The sequence below is a fragment of the Gossypium arboreum genome, chromosome 8 (genome assembly GCF_025698485.1).
Source record: "Gossypium arboreum isolate Shixiya-1 chromosome 8, ASM2569848v2, whole genome shotgun sequence".
Classification (NCBI taxonomy): Eukaryota; Viridiplantae; Streptophyta; class Magnoliopsida; order Malvales; family Malvaceae; genus Gossypium; species Gossypium arboreum.
In genome coordinates, this window is record NC_069077.1 from 16333806 (window position 1) to 16355795 (window position 21990).

The window sequence follows — 21990 nt, forward strand, 5'->3', positions numbered from 1 at the left end:
TGGCCATTGTGAAACTGTTAGCATGTGTTCTGCAGACACCTTCATGGACCTCTTTCAAGATTTGCTTAGCCTCGACATCGTCCACACATCTTAAGATCACCTGATCCCTCCTTCTTTTATATAGGATATCTCCATCCAAGACATAGTCGCTGGCTAGCCTTCTCAATGTCCTTTTATCATTCTCTGTCGCTTGGTCTGGATATTCACGATTCCTCACATATCGCAATATATCTTGATACCAAGGGTGGTCGTCCTCTTCTTCTTCTTCTTCGACATTGTAACAATGAGCTGGAGTCTCATATATACTCATCTGGATAGGCTTCATATCATCTTGCTTATTTACTTTGATAATAGAAGCTAAGGTTATCTGGTTTTCATCTCATGGGAGGTAGCAGAATGTGATATCGTCAAACTCCTCAATTAACTCCAGAACCAACCTTCGATAATTGATTAACTTAGGGTCTCTTGTCTCCTATTCACCTTTGAGATGGTAAATCACTAATGCCGAATCTCCATATACTTCTAGCATCTTGATTTTGCGTTCAATGGTCGCACGTATACCCATGATGTATGCTTCGTACTTCGCCATGTTATTTGTGCAATCAAAATCCAATTTACTAGTAAAGGGATAATGATTTCCATTTGGGGACACCAGAACTGCCCCGACTCTGTTACCCACAGCATTTGAGGCTCTTTCAAAATTCAGTCTCCATGGGTGATTTTCTTGAGAGTCTTTTTCAGTGGTTGCAACATACATTAAATCTTCATTTAGGAAATCAAAGCTCAAAGGCTCATAATCTTCTAGAGCCTTACTGGCCAAAAAATCTACTATTGCACTTCCTTTTATAGCCTTCTGGTTCACGTAGACTATGTCAAACTTAGAAAGCAAAATTTGCCAATGAGTCATTCTTCCGTTCAAAGCATTCGACTCCATCATATATTTCAAAGGGTCTAGTTTTGAGATGAGCCAAGTTGTGTGGTACAACATGTACTGTCTCAGTCTTCGAGTTGTCCAGATCAAAGCGCAACATAATTTCTCAATCGGCGAATATCTTATTTCATATTCAGTGAATTTCTTACTGAGATAGTATATCACTTTTTCTTTTCTCCCTGACTTATCATGTTGGCCTAATACGCATCCTATGGAGTTTTTGAACAATGCTAAATACAGTATCAGTGGCTTATCTAAATAAGGTGGCATTAGCACTTAGGCATTGGACAGGTAGTGCTTGACCTTATCAAAAGTTCTCTGGCACTCCTCATCCCATATACCTGGGTTGTGTTTTTTAAGGAGACGGAATATCGAGTCACATTTCTCCGTTAATTATGAAATGAACCGGGCTATTTAGTCTCCCTAGGAAACCTCGAACTTCTTTTTAAGTGTGTGGTAGAGGTAATTCTTGTATGGCCTTGACTTTATCTGGGTCAATCTCAATCCCCTTTTCACTGACTAAGAATCCTAACAGCTTTCCTGACCTGGCCTCGAAGGTACATTTTGCGGGACTGGGCTTTAGCTGGAACTTTCTTAGTCTTAAGAATAGTTTCTTCAAGACTTTTATGTGCTCATTTTCTGTTCTGGATTTTGCAATCATATCGTCAATGTAAACTTCGATTTCCTTGTGCATCATATCATGGAATAGAGTTACCATGGCTCTCTGATAGGTTGCCTCTGCATTTTTCAGTCCGAATGACATCATCTTATAACAAAACGTTCCCCACATAGTCACGAATGTGGTCTTCTCCATATCTTCAGAATGCATCTTTATCTGGTTGCATCCCGAGAAGCCATCCATGAAGGAGAAGAGTGAATAACCTATCGTGTTATCCACTAATGTATCAATGTGAAGTAACGGGAAATTATCTTTTGGGCTGGCTTTGTTCAAATCTTGATAGTCTACACACATCTGTATTTTCCCATCTTTCTTAGGAACCGGACTATATTGGCTACCCATTCTGAGTACTTAACCACTTGTAAGAAACCAGCACCGAATTGTTTCTTGACCTCCTCCTTTATCTTTAACAAAACATCGGGTCTTATTCTTCGGAGTTTCTATTGAATTGGCTTGTACTCTTCCTTTATGGGGAGTTGGTGTACCACGATATCAGTGTTCAACCCAGGCATGTTTTGATATGACCATGCGAAGACATCCTTAAATTCTTATAGTAACTCGATGAGCTCTCGTTTTGTCTCTGCAGTGATATAAGCTCCAATCTTCACCTCTTTTCCTTCTCTTAAGCTCACAATTTCCACTAACTCTTTGTGAGGTAGGATTTGTTTCTCATCTTGTTCTACCATCTTTAACAAATCAGGAGATAGGTTATAGTTTTGGTCATCTTCAAAGTCCTGAGAATCCTCTATACATATATCTTGCTCAAAAGGAGACTCTGAGTCAGTAGCAGCATTACTCATATCATTGATATTTAGAGACCTGTTATAAGGATGAAGAAAAGTCCAAAGAACAAAAGAATCTAAGAATATTTATTGGTGGTATGATTATAAATGAAATGGAAAGAATAAAAGAATGTTTGCTCAAGATGAATTGAAATAACGATATTAGACAAGAGCCTATTTCACAAAAGGATTCTTTTTTCCCCTAGGCTTAGAGCAATAAGCTTGTTTTAGACATTACTCTGAATTAATATTAAAAGTTACAGGGATCTCCTCCGCGGTCCAATTATTCAAAACGCTCCCAGGCACGCAAGGGCAAATGCCTAATTGATCATCTTCTCTCGTTTCTTCTTCAGATATGGCATTAATGTTCAAGTTTTCTAACATTTCTTCAGAAAACCCCTTCCTTGTCGATCTTTCTTCAGATTAAATAGTCTCTCCTGACACGAATGTTCTGGATATGTGAGGAAAAGTCATTAGCTCCCATTTAACCTCTTTCCCGCTTAGACGCACTCTTCTCCTTTCTTGTTTCTTCTCTTGCTCCTTTTTCTTTTATTTCGCATCTGGCTTGAATCCTAAGCCAAAGCGGTCTCATTTTTCTATGAGAATAGGTGCCTCGATCCTTCCTTGTAGGTTTCTTCCAAGCCCTTTCCCGGGTAAAGCTCCTTTTTCAACTGTCAATTGTAGGCCCATCCTAGTAGTTTTGGAAATTTTTGGCTTTGGGATCTTATTTCCTTTGACAATGAAGGTCGCATTCACAAATTCTAATGATCGAAAAGAATATTCTATGGTTTCATCGTCTGTCCCCACATATGGTGCATCGCTGGTAACGGATGCAATGATGTCCTCTTCCGCATTTATGGTCACCAATCGGCCTTCCGTTATAAATTTGAGCTTTTGATGAAACGATGACGGTACTGCCCCCGCTGAGTGAATCCATGGCCTTCCCAATAAGCAATTGTAAGAGGGTTTGATGTCCATCACTAAGAAATCTACCTCGTACGTGCTTGGACCGATTAATAGGGGTATTTCAATCCTCCCCATTACTTTTCTTTTGGTGCCGTCAAACGCCCTCACTACATTTTGGCATGTCTTCATATGAGAACTATCCATTGGCAACCTATTCAGTATGGATAAGGGTAGGACGTTTAGTGTCGATCCATTATCAATCATTACCCCCAGTAATGTGTATCATTTACAAAGGATGGTGATGTGCAGAACCTTGGTGGATCCCATACCTCCCGGTAGTATTTCATCATCATTAAAGAAAATAAAATTGTCGGCGCTGATGTTGTTGACCAGACGATCCAGTTTGTTGACAGAGATGTCATCCGCGACATATGTTTTGTTTAGCACATTCATTAACGCGCTCTGATGTATCTCTGAGCTCAAGAGTAAGGCTAGTACTGAGATACGAGCCGGCTGCTTATGTAGCTGTTCTACAGCGCTATATTCACTGTGCTTTAAGAATTTCAAGAATTCTCTAACCTCTTTCTCAGTCATTGGCTCGTTAATTGGCGATTCGAGCCTGACCGTCTTCTCATTTCTTTGCTTGACTATTGGGGCTTTGTCTCTGACAATTTCAATTCTTGCACCTGCAGGATCATAATGTTTCCCACTGTATGTATAGAAACCTACACCTTGGCTCTTCCCTGAAGCAGTAGTCGGATTCTCCTCCTCCGAGATTGTCACGTTGCAGTCATAGTTCCAGGAAACCTTTTTTCTATCCTCGTATGGAAAGGATACGGGTTTCTGAATTATGACTCTTGGCGCCATTTGCATTCCTGCTTCATTGTTCCTAGATCGCGAAATGATCACCACAGGGTGATTAACTCTTTGGAACCCTTCTGTTTTTCCCTCTTCTGAGGCGAAATCTCACCTTCTTCTGATCCTTTGACTTCTTCATAAAATTCCATCTCTTTATTGTCCATCAAATTTTGCATTATGGACCTGAACTCATTGCACTATTGGATGTCATGGCCTTCATCGGCATGAAACTCGCAATATCTTCTCGCTTCTCTGGGCCCTTCCCCTGAATGTCGTTTGATCAGACCTTCATTGATCATTTGTTTCCAAACCCAACTCAATGGGGTCTTTACTTCTGCCACGTCGGCCTTGATTCTTTTGCTCCCACTCTCGCCTATCCCGTATATCCCTTTATTAGTATGATCGGGCAACGGATTTCCTGTTACGTTGGGACTTGATGGGTCGCCAAATTTTACGATACCCATTTCGATAAGTTTTTTCACTAAATTTTTGAACGCGGTACAATTCTCAATCAAATGCCCCGCTACTCCTGCGTGGTACTCACATTGGGCATTTACGTCATACCATTTTGGGAACGGGGGTTACAAAGGTTTCAAGTAGAAGGATGACACTACATGGGTGTCGAATAAACTCTGATACAACTCCCTGTATGACATTGGGATAGGCGTAAACTAGACTCTTTCCGTGTTAAGCCTTGGGTTGGAATCTTGTCTTGCGGAGCCCTGATGGCTAGTAGTCACTGTTTTCGGTTGGCTCACGGTGACCGGCTTGGAATAACTCTTATTGTACACCCTCGTGTTGTTCACCTCATTTTCTTTCCTTATTGGGACTGATTTCTTGGTATTTTCCCCTGCTTCAATCTTCCCGCACCTTATCGCGTTCTCTATCATCTCTCCAGACATTACTATGTCTGAAAAGCTCTTAGTAGCGCTTCCCAGCATGTGGTTGATGAATGGAGCCTTCAGAGTGTTGATAAAGAACATAGTCGTTTCTTTCTCCAGAAGAGGTGGTTGGACTTGCGTCGCCACCTCTCTCCATCTTTGGGCGTATTTCCCGAAGCTCTCATTTTGTTTCTTCTCCATGTTCTGTAACGTGATTCAGTCAGGTGCTATGCCTGTCACGTGGCCGTATTGCTTCATGAAAGCTTGTGCCAAGTCTTTCCATGAGTGGATTTGAGCACGGCTCAGTTGGTTGTACCATTTGGCCTCAGACCCGACCAAACTGTCTTGGAAGCAGTGAATCAATAGTTGATCATTGTGAACGTACCCTGCCATTCTTCGACAGAACATGGTGATGTGAGCCTCCGGACAGCTAGTCCCATTGTACTTTTCAAAGTCTGAGATTTTGAACTTATGAGGGAGCACTAAATCTGGGACCAAACTTAGGTCCTTGGCATCCATTCCGCAACGGTAATCAGCGTTCTCCATTGCTCTGAGTTTTTCTTCAAGCCACTTGTATCGGTCATCCAGTTGCTTTGGTGGTTCCACTCTTGTTTTTTTCCACCTCTGCTACATTATCTAGATCAGGAACAAGGGGATTGGTTGGGTTATCCACAGGATTGGAACCCGAGCCTGTTTGATAATTCATCAGTGCTGAAGTATCAGTTTGATGCTGTTGAGGCCTGATAGTAACGGGTATCCCTCGTAGGTACATTTCTGGTGGTGTCTAGACATTGATTGGAGTAAAGCCCGGGGGGTAAATAGGATTCTCATTTTCTTTCGCAGTACTCTTCCCTTTTTCACGTTCTCTGACCAGCAACTGCGCCAATTGGCTCATTATATTATTTTGGGACTCTTGCATTTATTCCCTCATATCTTGTTGTATTTTAGCTAACTGTTCTTGCATCTGCGCTTGTAATTGCTCTTGCATATCCTTTTGCATTTGTTCTAGTCTTTCAAATCTCTGATCCATTGCTTTAGTTTTGTGACGGGTATTGTAGCGGTATTCGGTTAGCTGACTCTTGTTGGTTTCCAGATTAACTGAAATAATTTTGTTTAATTAGGGTCTTTTCGTGCATATGATGAAATGTAATGCAAATGAAGGAAATGAATGCAAAAAGAGGCGTTGATTCTGATTCAATTTCATTAGAACAATTTTACTAGAAGAAAAATTTCTTTACATAGAGCGGATGATTACATATACGACTTTGCCCTAATGCCTAAAGCCTTAACCTTCATAAGGAGCCAAGCTAAGTCCCGGCCTCGATCGGATTCTAATTCGTACTTTAAGCTTAATACATCAGCCTAAACTGGTGGCCACCAAAAGAAAATCAAACTTTCAAAACGGGTGGCCACTCCGAATTCCCTCACAGCTCCAAGCCCACTATGGTTGGGGATTTCCTGCGTGGATGAAAATAAAAGGGGTGAGTTTGGGAAAACTCAGTGTGTAAGGAAAACCCATTCAAAGCCCAAGTCAGCTCAAGCCTATTGGGCCTAAGCCCATTCAGGTAACAATGGTACTGGACCAGAGCCCTTTTCAGATTACAATAAACTAGGCCTTAGCCCTTATTCAGATAATAAGATGGCCCATAGGCCCATTTCAAAATACATGCAACATCAATAACATATGCAAGCCCATTTGGGGAGACTACTCAACCCACCAACCACTACACTCCACCCGTACCAGCCCTACACTCCATGTGGGGAATAGCTCAACCCACCCAGCCAAACACTCCACATTCTGCGCCTTGCACTCGATTATCAATAAATTGAGGCAAAGCCTCCAAGACGTGGACAAGCCACTTTCAGACTTCCTCCGTCAATATCCCAATCCCATGCATCGATAATAACAACATGGCATGCATAAATAACAACATCAAACATGCATTTAGGTCATTTTAACCCTAGGGGTATTTGGTAATTTATCTACTAGGGTAAACCGTAAATTTTCCACTTTTAAAGGTATTTCAGTAATTTATCTATTTTAGGGTTTTTCATGCATATTCCTACTTTTCACGTACTAACAGAATCACGTACCGAGGGTTCTTACCGAATTGGGCCCGTTGGCCCATCATTCCAATTTTGGCCCATTAAGCCCAAAAATATCGAGGGCACAGAAATCGTGCACTTTGCAGTCTAAATTTTACAGCTTACCAAAAACATTAATCGATTTACCTCACGAGCATTCGACACTCGTAAATCTACAAAATACCGATTTTCGACATTTCGGCTTTTCGACTTTTGCTGATCCAGACTAAGAAAGAGGGTGTTAGTTACACACCTGTTTGCGATGATATGCTGACGAGATCTACACACGAACCGCCTACAATTGGATTACTAACACGTTAATCTAACTATTCAAATACAAACTACGTATTAACCCCTTACAATATTCGGCCAACCACACCTACAGATCATAGTAAGCTTATAAGAAATCAATAAGCAACTCATTAACAAATTTTTGTCAATGTTTACCACATAATCATAATTTCACTGCAAGCTGTCTTCCTGAGCAACAGTCACTAAATCATTTATAACTGGAGCTACGAAACTCCAAATCAAGTGCCGTTAATTTTCCCTGAAAATAGACTCATATATCTTATATCCATAAAATTTTTAGAATTTTTTGTTTGGCCAATCAATACCAGATTTTTCTCAAAGTTTCGCATGTTTCACTGTTTGATAAATCTGACCACTCTTCATTACGAATCAAATTTCTCATTGTACAGAATTAAAAATATGTTCTCGTTTATTTCATTTAAAACTAGACTCAACAAGATTTAATTACATAATTTATGCAGCTTCTAACTCATCTCCTACAATTTATGGTGATTTTCCAAATTCATGTTACTGCTGCTGTCCCAAGCAGATTTATTACCAAATCACTCTTTCACACCTAATTTGCATGCTTGTTATTTAAACATGTATATCACCAATCAATCATCACATATCTATGATTTTACTTAAGTATAATCTCTATTTCATCATTTTAAAGCACAACATGTTAGCCGATTTTTCCCTTTAGCATCTAAGGCACATGCATGCTCATTTGTTTAGCTCAACTTCACCTATCTTCCATTTTTCATCAAAAGCACATGAAACAACAACCATTTCCTTCATTTTAATTAATGACTAAATGCTCACAACACAACTAAAAACCAAAATATGCTTCAAGAGTTAAGGTAGAATCAAGAAGAACTCATGAACATCAAGATAGAAGCAAACTACTATGAACTTACCTTCAATTTTCTTCCCCAAGTGACCGAACATTCAAGAGCTTTCTCCTCTCCTTTCTCTTCTCTAACTTTCGGCTATGATGAACAAAGATGGACAAAACTTTGTTCTTTTCACCCCTTTTTCTTTTAATAAAACTTCATATTTCATCCATTTAATTCTTTAATACAAAAGACATGAAATTCCCATCATGGAACACTTACCTAACCCATTATCATGGAACATTTACCTAACCTATTATCATGGAACATTTACCTAACCCATTATCAATTTGTATCAATTTGTACTATAAATTATGGATATCAAGTGCATATTTTGTCTACAACAACATGATGGCTGGCCACTTCATGTAAAATGGGAGGTTTGTCATGCAAATCCTCCTATTTTGCACTCCTATTTATTTGGCCACTTCAATTTAGCCTATAGCATTTTCAAACATTTTCACATAGGTTCTATTTCATAATTTCACCCCTTTTTTCTTATGGAACAAAAATTAACTAAAATTGCCGGGTTCTATCTTAAGCTTGAGCCTTCTAGAGGCCCACTAACATAATTAAACCTATTGCAACATTCACAGAATTCCCAAAAATTGGGGCGTTACACAGACGGGATTGCTTGCAAGAGTTCCTCTATCGGTCGAGTGTTCTCTTGACTTGGCTTTGGGATGTTGTCGTTGATTCTTTTTCTCCACCAGCAGTTATATTCAGGGGTCATCATTGGACCAGCGGTGAATCTTTTCATCCTACGGGTTTGGCTCCAAGCATTCGATATCTTACGAACTCTTTTCCTATAATTATCGTCTTTGTATGAGAACTCGCATTGAGCCAACCCTTGTGTCACTGGTATGAACTACCTTGATCAATACTGTTTCAACACGAGTAGTGGAGCGTATCTAACGGCTCCCCATATCCCAAGTAGAGGGACCTAGTCAAAGTCGCCACACCGATATAAGATCTTATCGGGGATCATCCATGGTGCCCTCCACTCAACATCTTCAGCTTGTAGGTTCTGGAGAATTGCTATCCATTTCTCTTCGAAAAGGTCATCCCGCCTTGGCGTAGCCGCTAATTCTTTCAATGGAGAGTAATTTTCAGAAAAAACTCGATATGAGACTTTCTTTGCCCTCCAAAAGTGGCTATGAAACCACGATATCAAAAGTTGTGCACATTCTATAAATCTACCTTCACTCACTCTTCGGCAAGCATTCAATGATCTAAACGTTTCGGCCAAGATCGCAGGGACAGGTGAGACCCCTTTATAAAGTTGATCAAACAGGTCTGAAACTGCTTCATCTACATGTCCTAATGCCTTGGGAAAGACGACCAAACCATAGATGCTCAAAGCAAAAACATCAACCCTCTTTTGCATGTCCGGATGTGCTAGAATTAAATCTCTCAAGTTCTTCCAAGAAATACACTTACTGTCTCCTTTTTGCTTGGTCCTGGGTGCAACCCACTATTCGCTCATCCCCGTGATATTCATCAATTTCTTTACAAAGGTCGGGACGTTAGCCATTTTGGAATAGGGCTTGTCGACCTTAATCCTCGAGCAACGAAGTAAGACCATATACTCTTCCACGGTAGGTACCAAATCAACCTTCCCAAAAGTGAAGCAACTATATGCGGGATTCCAGTACTGCGCGAGAGCTCAGAATAAACATTTGTCTACTTTCACCCCGAGTAATTAAGGTAAGTCTCCATAATCGCGGTAAAACAGCTGCTTGATCTCGTCATTCCAGTTGTTCCATATTTCCTTCAGTTCTCGCAGGTCATTTTGGGTCACACAAACGCGAGTGAAATCCTACAATTTTGATTCCTATCCCTCGATCAAACTATCTCTTTTCTCTTGCTGCGTCCTTTCAGACTATACTCGGACGGCCGCATTATCCTCCACTCTATCAAGAAATCCTTTTTCCATGCTAAGCTATTCTATTTAGTAACCGAACGTGAATCAACACCTTCTTATAATGTAATGCCAAGCAATAACAACAAAACACAACAAGTCAGTATACAAAAAATAGAATCCAGAGCAAACAGGAAATAATCAAACACCTATTCGGGTAACCACTAAGGTTTGGAGTAATTCTACTTAGGGTTGGCTCTTAGGGCTCATTATATGCGGCTCGGTTCTAGAGTAAAGGTACCTGAACCAGCAGATTCCTCAATCTTTACCCATTATAGGCTTATATAGACCGAGTTCAGTTCAGGGGGATACATTTCCCTTTGACTGCACGGAGATGAAAATCTCACGAAGACATAGGTACAGATGTATCCCGAAAGCGATCCACTATCCTACACGGAGGTGAAGACCTCACGAAGGAATAGTTTCTCACTCCCACTTAAAGGGTGTGACCACAACAGTCATGCAATGCAATGTGCGAGGATATATGCATAAAAACTTGAAGCAATAAAGAAAATAGAAATAAAATTATGAAAATTGTAACACAAAATGGGTGAAATGCAATGAAAGGATCATATATCAAAACCAAATTTTCAATTTTCAACAAGAAGACAAAATTTAATCAACTCGTGGCTTGACTCTCTTTTTAAGTCCCCAGTGGAGTCGCCAAGCTGTCGAAACCATTTTTTTTGAAAATAAGGATCGACTTTGGTTTTGAAAACAGAAACGAAAATTGAGAGTTGCCACCAATCTTTTTTGTTTAGGTGTGATCGGATCACCTAGAAATTTGGTCATTTTAATAAAACATTTTGATTTACTAAAACAACAATTTTGGTCTACAAAATTTGAGAAAACGGGTTCGGGAGTCGGTTACGTACGAGGAAGGATTAGCACCCTCGTAACTCCCAAAATTGATACCTAATTGATTAATTAATCTCTTAATGTCGAAATTTAAAAACTCGAAAAGAATTTAGAATATGATCCCTTTTTTTATGTTGATCTATACGAAGAATTTGCTTGAGTAAATCAAAATGGATTCTAAAGACCTTCTTGTCCCGAAGTGATAAAATGCCACATCCAGTACGTTAGGACACAACATTTCAGACCCTCGAGAATAAGTTGGTCTTTTGATTTTCAAAATTCACGTGTCTTAATTTTAAAAGGTTATACGGTCATGTGGATCAAACGAGAAAAATCGAAACCCAGTACGTTAGGGCATCTCTCGAATTTTCAAATACAGAACATTGCCTTATCTCGTAAAACTTTCATTTTTAACGAATTCGGGTAACAATTAATGTGACATGAATTTAGTAAAATGTAAAAATAGATCACGTTAATATACATAACAAAATAATATATGCATCGATATGAATGAAAACAAGAAGGACAAGAACAAAATAAACAAACCATAAATAAAATAATAAATAAAATATCAAAATCAAAGACCTATATTGTATAAATGAATAAACATGGTGTCAAGCGATTTGAACAATAATAATATTAATCATAATGATGATGATATTAATAATAGTAATATAATAGTGAAGTAAGCAAAAGGCTAAAATTTTAAAATTATATACATAAAAGGATATATATATAAAAATATGGTACGACCAAATAATTGTATATAGAAATTTTAAAGTGAACAATTATAAAAGAAATATAATGATAATAATAAGGGTAAAATAAGAATAAAACCAACCTATAAAAATAATAAATAAGTAAACAAACAAATAACTATTAAATATTAACCAAACCAGTTTAATAGTATTATAATAATAATAATAATAATAATAATAATAATAAGAATAACAGACATTAATAATAATAATATATGTTAATAACAACAATAATATAAAAATAGGAAATAATAATATACTAATAAGAATAATAATAGGTTAATAGTAATAATAGTATAAGAAAAATAGCAATAGTAAAATCATAATATTCATGTATAAACATAAATGTAGATATAATACATAAAATAATAACAGAAAATGTAAATAGATAAATAAAAATAAGATAAATACCAAAATAAATATAGATGAAAATTTAATAGTAATAAAAGTAATAATAATAATAATATAAATGATAATAATAATAAAATAAAAGTAATAATAATATGTTTAAGTTATAATAGTAAAATAATAATGAGTGTGATAATAATATATTATCAATAGTAATAATAATAACATATTAAATAAATTAATTTAGTTAAAACATTGAATATAACAAAAAGGACTAATTTGAACCTAAAATGAAAAAAAATAGGGCCAATTTGAAAATAAACAAAGAAGAAAACAACCAAATCGAACACTCAAACAACAAAGAGGGACCAAACGGGCAATAAACCCTCCCTCTAAAACACGCAGCATCGAGTAGGACCTGATTGAAATCCAAGCACAAATTTGGGGCGAAATTAAAACCCAATAAAAACTTAATTGCGAAGTGATAAAAAGCGGAAGGACTTATTGGGAAAATATCCCATCAGGACAAAAACGCGCGGATCCCCTAGCGGGTCGGGTCGCCTGCGCAGGTTGAGGGCCAAACGGTGCCGTTTTGTGGTCTCGAAAATCCCATTGAAACTACATCGTTTTATCCTTCTATATAAACCAAATCTAACCAAAAAAAGGGGTCATTTCTGCTGAAAATAAAAAAAAAAAAACTCAAGAGGGCCCTTTTTCTTTTCTCTGCTAGGGCTCCTGCGCCGATCATGGGTTCGGTCATTGGACCGACGCCGTCCGCCGCGCCGGCCACCGTACACGGTGGTCGAAAACCGAAAAAGTGTAAAATTTTCTTATATTTTTTTTTGTCTATAAATATATACATATTTGTTGTTTTTAAAATATAAAATAGAGAAAGATATGTATAAATAGGTCCGAAAAAGAAAGAAAAATAAAAAGAAAATAGATAAACCTTTATTTTGAAACCTTTGAACTCTCTTTTGTGTTTCTTGCTATGGTTTTATGTTGGTGTTTAAATCTGTTTTGTGTTGATAAAAGGTTGCCGAATATTTTGTATTTGCAAAGAAAAGAAATTGTTGAATCCCACAAATGTTCTCTACTTGGCTTTTTAAAGCCATTTACATATTTTTCTTATTATTTTTCTACTGTTGTTTGTGTGTTTCTCTTGCAAGAGCAATTGGGGTGGTGGAGCAGGTGGTGGCAGAAGGGCTGACCCCGGCGACATGGCAGAGGCCAGAGAAAAGGAGCGGCACTAGGTTTATTTTAGGGTTTTCCTCTTTTTTTGTTGTTTTATTTTCGGGTTGGGCTATTAGGGTTTTATTTTTGGGCTGTTTGGTTTAGTGGTTAGGTGGACTGTTTTAGTTTAGTAATTGGGCTAATTTGAGTTTTTGGGATAGTTGGGTTTTGGGGTAGTTGAGTTTTGGGCTGGGTAAATTGGGATTGTAACAGCTTTAATAAACATTATTATTATTTAGAATATAAATGTGCATATTAAAAAATTGTATAAAAATTAAAATAAAACTTTGATGTGGTAAATTTAAAATTTTACAAATTGGTGCGGTTGAAATCCTATCATGCATATTTTTCTTTATTTTTGTTAAAATTAAAAGCTAAAATATCCTAGAATAATATTACTTATTTTAATTATGGAAGGACATTTCTATAATTTTCTAACTAAATTGGAACCAGTTAACTCGTGACACCACTAAATTAGTCAAGGTCTTTATTATTATTATTATTATTATTATTATTATTATTATTATTATTATTATTATTATTATTATTATTATTATTATGTTTTCTATGTTTTTGTTGGGTTGATTATTTGTTTGGCCAATTATGAAGTACAAATTTGAAGGTTAAAATATACTCTAAGTTCCTATACACTTTTTGCATTTAAAATTTAATCCTTTATTTTTATTTTTAGAATTAAAACCATCTACTTTTTGGATATAAAAGTTTAGGTCTAGTTGTTACCATTATTAAAATTATTCTATTAAATTCACTGGTATAATATTTTAAAAAAAAGAACCCATTTGGTATAACAATAAAAAAAACATTGAAAATGTTTGTGGATTTTACTTAAAATATCCATTCTAATTCATCATGATAAATTTTTGTTGGAATAGTATTTCTAAGAAAAATTGATGTCAATATTTTGATTAAAATAGTTACAATATTAAGTATTGAAACTAGCTAACGACATTATAAAAGTAGAAGGACCAAATTATGTAAAAATTAAAGTATATAGATTAAATCTCAAATTACAACATAGTATAGGGACTAAATTGAAGTTTGTTCATTGTTTTAGAATGTTAAAAAAATCAAGGCAAGCCCAAAAGAAATGAAAGACCACGTACTAGTCTCTAAAACTCTTAGGGCATTCAAATTATATATAAACATGTAACATTTTAATAGAAAAGTTACAAATATGAACTATTTAGACTAATTAATAAGATTATCAAAATATACAATTCAAATTATGTTAAAAATTAAAGTGTAGCAATTAAATCTAAAATTTAGACATAATAGAGGATTAAAACTAAAATTTAAATTTTTTATAATGCAAATAAAAGAAAGAAAAGAAAAGGAAAGCACCATGATGGTGCGTGTCAACAAAGAAAGAATTACTACTTACTTACTAATATAATACCTAGATCACGCTTCATACTGAGTTAATTATTTGTTTATATCAAGTTATACAATAAAAATCTGAAGGTTAAATTATGCTTTAAATCTTTATACACTTCAGATATTTGAAATTTAGTCTTGTTAAGTTTATTTTAAAAATTTAGTCACCTACTTTTTAGACTTAAAATAAATCCTATTGTTACCGCTATTAAAATTCATCTATTAACTTCTTTGATGTGACATTTTGAAATTAAAAAAATCATTTAATATTCATGTAAGAATAATAATAACGTTGAAGATACTAATTAGGATATTTTTCTTAAAAACACTAATTGAAATTGTCAAAATAATTTTTTGTCAATATTCTTAAAAAATTGACATCAAAATTTTGAGTGAAATGATCTATTTAGATTAACTAATGACATTAAAAAGTAAAGGGACCAAATTATGTAAAAATTAAAGTAAATAGATTAAATCTCAAGTTTAAGCAAAGCTTAGGGCTAAATTTTAAATTTAACCATTGTTTTATAAGGTAAAAAGCAGCTAAAATGTAAATAGATTGAACAATATTAACTATTTAGACTAACTAATTACATTAAAAACTAGAGGACCAAATTATGTTAAAAATTAAAGTAAATAGATTGAATCTTAAGTTTAAGTATAGTTTAAGGGCCAAAATTAAAATTTAACCATTGTTTTACAATGTAAAAAAGCAACTAAAATTTGGAAAATTGTATCATTCAAATTATATATAATCATGTAATATTTTAATTAATAAATTAATGGTATTAACTATTTGGACTAATTGATAAAATTATAAAAATATAAAGACCAAATTTTATTAAAATAAAAGTAAATAGATTAAATTTCACACGTATATGTGTGTGATCTAGTAAAATTTAAAGGTAATAGTATTTCTTTATGTAGTAAAAAATATAAAAGGCACATTTTATTTTTAAAAATATTTTCTATTTTAATTTCATTTTAAAAAAATATTTTTATTTTTGGTAAATAAAAAATTTATTTTCATTAATGAAAATATTATTATTTATTTTCCTATAATAGAAATCTAAAAATAAAATAAAAATAAATTTGTACATTTATGGATTTGAAATAGGATAACAAATTTTCTATTTAAAATTATTGATAGAAAAAAATATTTTTGGATTTTTATGATTCCGGATCACAGTGAATTCATTTAAGTTAAAACTATTATTCTCAACTTTTTAGTTTTATAATAGTATTTTTGGTGAAATCATTGAAAACCCAATGAAAATGATTTTTATTGTTTTAATTTTCACATATTTTCAAATTCATTTTTCGAAAATCATTTTAAAAATTTAAACAAAGTATATTTTCTTATGTATTTTTATTTTCTAAAAATAAAAACAAAAAAATCCTTGTTTCTTGAAACCAAATATAAATTAAGGTTCCGTTTGGTTTCGAAAACATAGAACATTTTCAATTTCATTTTCTTGTAAAATGAAAATATTGGAGAAAACACGTTTGGTTGAAATTTTAAAAATAATTTTTATAAATAAAAATTAAAATATGTGAAAATTAAAAACAATAAAAAGTTGTTTTAGTTGTTTTCATTAAAAATGCTTTAAACTTTAGATGAATTGACACTTGGTTCAAACTAATATAAACACAATATTATTTTTAACAGATTTTTAAATATTAAATCTATTAATGTAATACACAAAAAGTTGCTATAGTTATGAAAGTAGCGAAAAATCAAGATTTTGCCCTCGATAAAGTGAAATAAAGGAAAAATAAAGAAGTAAATGTGATAAAAAGGGGGAGAAGTTGAGTTATATCAATCAAAATTTTGATTAATAAGTATATTATGATGTATTGATTCAAGCAAGGATTGAATCATAAATGTGAGAAAAGTTTTGTAGCCCAATAATAAATACTCAGAGTTTGAAGGGTTAAAGTTTAAATATGATAACGTTGAAGGGCCAATAGTATAATATTTTAAGGGTGGAAGGATCTAGAAATTAAGAAAAATGGATGAATTAGGACCAAATTGAATAAGTGGAAAAAGTATGAGGGGTTAAATCATAATTTTATCAAGATGAGTGATGACTCAATATAGGAATTTTGAAGGATCATAAGGGGCAAAATGGTCATTTGACAAGAAAGATAATTTTAAAAAGTAATGATGATGTTGGTGATATTTTAGATTAATTAAATAGATAAATACTAGTTTATTAATATTTTGATTTGATATTTATTTATATTTTATTAATTATTACTTAGCATATAAGGAAGGAAAGATGAAGAGAATTCTTTACCCTTCATCTTTCTAACGGAGTAAGGAGAAGAGAAAAGAAAAACTTTCTTTGTTTTGCAACTTTAGTCTTTCTAGCAAAAATTCACTATTTTCATCTAAAAATTAAAAGATTTTTTGTAATAGTTCAAATTTTAGCGATGTCATAAATAGTGATTCGAGATCACCAAATTCGACAAATGAACTCGTAGATTATATTATTTAATATTTACGAGTCAAATGTAGCTTTTAAAATATTTTTGAAATAGTAAATTGTGTTTTATAAAGATTTATTTGGTCAAGAAATTGAGAAAAAAAGTATCGAGATCTCGGTGTTATAAACCTAGTCATAAATATTTTTGTAAATATTTACGGAGTGTCAATAAGATAGTGTTAAAATTTCGTTACAAAATTTTGACGTTTGGGTGATTAATTAAATAAAAAGGACTAAATTGAAAAAGTTGTAAAAGTTGATAAAAGGGTTAAATAGCTCAATTGTTAAATAAAGAATGACTTAAAGTGAAAATAAGCCCAAATGAGATATTTTAGGCTGCAATAGCTGAGAAAAATCAGGAAATGGGTTAAATAAGGGCAAAATTAGAAAATTGCCAAAATTAGCTACATAAAAATAGGACCAAATTGGAATATCTAGAATTCTCTTTATTTTCTCTTCATTTTCATCAGCTAAAAAACAACCATGAAAGAGGTTTCAAGATGCTTTTCATACTCTAGCTTCATGTAAGTTTAATTCTTGCTTTCTCCTTAAAATTTCTAAGATTTTGGACTTTTACAATTGGGTCCAACTTACTATGTCATTAGTTTTTTATTCCATGGCTAATTTTTAAAGTTGCTATGGATGAGTGCTGGAAGCATATGATGAATAAATATAGAATTGAAGCTTTAAGTTTGATATATGATGATTTTATCAAGTAAAATTGATGGAATTTGATTTTAGGACCTAATTATGAAAGAGTTTGGAATTAAGGTCTAGTGCTAAATTTCTGATTTTCAAGGGTTATGAAGTAGCTTAAAATGATAGACTAAAGTATTAATTGAGAAAAATTAGCTCAATTGAGGGGTTAATTGAGCAAGGACGGAATTGTATGAACTGTGAAATTTGGGGTAAAATGAAAATCAACATTTTACATTAAAACTGTTTTGGACAGCATCAATAGTCTAAATTTAAAAAATCATTAAAAATTGTAGAAATCGAATGAGAGGATGAATAAAATATGAAATTAAAGATTATTGAGTCTAGTTTCTTACAGAAGAAACGATGTAAGTAATGGAATTGTAAATCATGAGATATAATAAATTTTGTGAGACAATGTCAGAATGACTTCGGGTTCTCCTGTTCTGACTTTGGAAAATCATAAAAAATTAAAAAAAAATAATTAGGGGATTAAATTTATATGTTTAGAATCCTGAATGAGTCTATATTCAAGAGAAATAAACGAGAACATTATTCGAATCCCGTACAAGGAGATAATTAATTTTTAGTGAAGAAGGGTCGGAACTGTCAGACAGCAGAATAGGGGTGACTTTAAAGAATAAACTGTACTTATTGGCTGAACCAAAAATTCTAAAAATTTTATGGTAAGAATATATGTAAGTCTAGTTTCAGAGAAAATTAGCGGATATAATTTGGAGCTCCATACCTCAAGTTAAAAAAAATTTAGTGACTATAACAAAGATGGACAGCTTTGGAATATAAATATAAGTAAATAGTGAAATTATAGATAATGTTACTTATAAGCATGTTATATACATTAAGGAGATGGAATGGAGAGGAGGAGGAAAATATGTGAGTAACTTGCATAAATTGATCACATGCTCGATTATATTTGGTAAATGTTAAACTTTGTTAAAATGAAAAATGTTATAAATTCATTGTAACGACCTATATTTCACGGGCACGGAAAAATTGAATTTAGGGCCTCCGTCTCAGGAAAACGAGTCTGTAAATATTTATTAAAAATATTTACGAAGTTAGTTATGAGTTGAATTAGATTTTGATTAAGTGAATTTAGTTTAATTAGAAGTAATTATTAAAATGACTAAATCAAATAGAGCGTAATAGATTAATTTTAAAATAGAGAAAATGACAATGGACTAAATTAGTAATTAAACCAAATTAGTGACATGTGTAAGATAGAGAATAAATACATGTGTATTTAAATTATTAGTACAAATGTATGTTATATATATATTTACTTATTAATTAAGTAAAAGATATTTACTTATTATTATTATTATATTTTATCTATTAATTGAGATAGTGACAATTGTATGGTGATAAATAACACATGTGTACATGTGTGTATAAATACACATGTATTATTTTTATTTGTTATTATATAGATATTTTATAATTAAATATTAATTAAGTAAATAAAATGAAATAAAGAATAAATAAAATAAAGAAACAAAAGAAAAGAGAAATAGTTACAGAGAATCAAACGAAATAGAAAGAAAGAAAGAAGAAAAAAAATAAAAAGGAGAAATTAGGGTTTGAAAGCTTGAAAGTTAAATTGGTAAGTCAATTAAGTCCCTTTCTTTGTGATTTTGATGTTTTTGGAGTCTTAGAGTAAAGTACTCTTGAATTTGTGTGGAAATATTGAAAGTTGATAGACTTTTGAGTAGGGTTTATGTTGAATAAATGATGAAATTAGGGATCAAATTGATAGAATTGTTGATTAAAATTGATTAAAGGACTAATTTGTGAACTAGCCTATAAGTTTTGAATTTTAGGGGTTAAATTGGAAGAAATTTGAAATTATGGTAAAAGATGAAAAATTGATGGTTATATTGAAGTTTTGATGGAAATTGAATAAGAAAATGATGTGAATTATAAAAAGAGAGAAGATGAAAATGGTTAGGACAAATTTGAGATTTAGGTAAAAGGTGCATGAAAAGTTATTATTTTATATAAAATATGTGTGTTATTAATTAATTGTACTTAAGCTAATTTTCATAGCAAACAAGGAAACCGAGACGTCGAATACGAAAGGAAAGAAAAAAGTGATCGAGGAATAGCTCGAGAAAAATATCGGTTTGTATTATCATAATTCAAGTTATTTCTTATTAAATGTGTAATTTTAATATATGTTTATGGAATTTGAATGTGAGGTAAGTAGTGATATTTGAATTGAATGAGAATCGGATTTGATTGATGATGTATTTATGTGTGAAATTGAATTGTATAATGATTTGTGGTGAATTTGAAATTGTGATTGAATTGTTATTGCGATGGATTTGAATTCTAATGATTACGAACAACTGAAAGTGAAAGTGATATGAATATGTGATTTTGATACCCTATTAACTGGTCGGGATAGGGTAGATATAGTTGGCATGCCATAAGATAGGAAGAGATCAGGGATTCTTCGACCTCGAGTCGATGAGACACTTGGTGTATCATATTTACTTCGAATAGATTCGATGAGGCGTTGGTCGCCACTTTGCTTCGGCTTAGCCGATGAGACGTTGGTTGTCACTTATTTGCTTCGAACTATCCGATGAGGCGTTGGTCGTCATTCTGGTGTGTTGGTTGGACTGTGTATCCTCCAAAGTCTGAGTCATGTTAATAGGGGAGATTAAGTGAAATAATAAAATCAAATGAATTTGATTAATCGAGCTATCGAATAAAATGAGAAAGTGATATTGTTAGATGAAATGTGAGATGAAACTTGTAAAGAGATTGAAAGCATGAACCAAAGGTTTATGAAGTGTTTATATTTGAAATGTGAATTGAATAATTATATGTGGTTGAGAGATGAATCAAAGATTCATGAGTTATTTGAAATCTCATTGATGATTTATTGGATCTATCATTGGAAATGATATAATGGAAATATGATAGTTTGGTATAAATATATATATGATTTGTATATATGATTTGCTAATTATCTATGTATGTTATGATATTTTATTGTTATTATAATTTGAATTATGATAATACCACTGAGTATTTCCAATGCTCAGCATACGGTTGTTTTCCGTGCGAAAGGTTAGGTAAAGTTGAAGTTCAGTCAAGCATCCGAGTCAATCTCGATCTCAGCTCAATTTTGGTGATGCATCTATCATTTAGATATGTGGCATGTACTAGGTTTGGTGTTTGTCACTTGTAAATGCTTTATATTTTGAATGTAAATGTGATGCATAATCTTTAAGAGGAAATGAAATGGATGAATAAAAATTTGCTAAGTTTGAATAGGTTTGATGAATGTTATTTGATCAAGGTTTATAAATAAATGTTTTGGGCATGAATTAGGTGTGTTTAGTATGTGAAAATAGCTTAAAATGGTGAAAAATCATGTTTTCACATGGCCAAGTCACATGGGCGTTTGCCCAAGCCGTGTGGAAAAGTCAGAATTGGCCATAGGTTAGTTCCACGGCCGTGTGAGAAAATCAGATCTGCCCACGGGCTGGCCCCACGGCCATGTTCCAGGCCACACGAGCATGTGCCCCTATCTTCAAGGAAAAATTTCTAAAGTTGTCAGTTTAGTTCCGAGTCACTTCTAAAACATATATTGGGCCCTGTAGGCCCATATTAAGGACTTTAAGATGAAATTTGATAAGAATTGATTTGGAATGTAAAGTTTATGACTCGATTTTGTATAAATGTTAGTGTATAAGTCCGGTAATGCTTCGTAGCCCTATTACGGTGACGGCTTGGGGTTAGGGGGTGTTACATTCATGTTTGAATTAAATGTTATATATGTTGAAGAATAATTTGAATATTTGATATTGCCTAATAAATAAATATTCGATATTGCTTAGTAAATGTTAAGCCAAATATAAAAAAAAAATTGTTATAAGTGGAACATGTGTGAAAGAATGTGGTAAGTATTTTCATAGTTATTATTGAGCTCATTCACATGAATCTGCCAT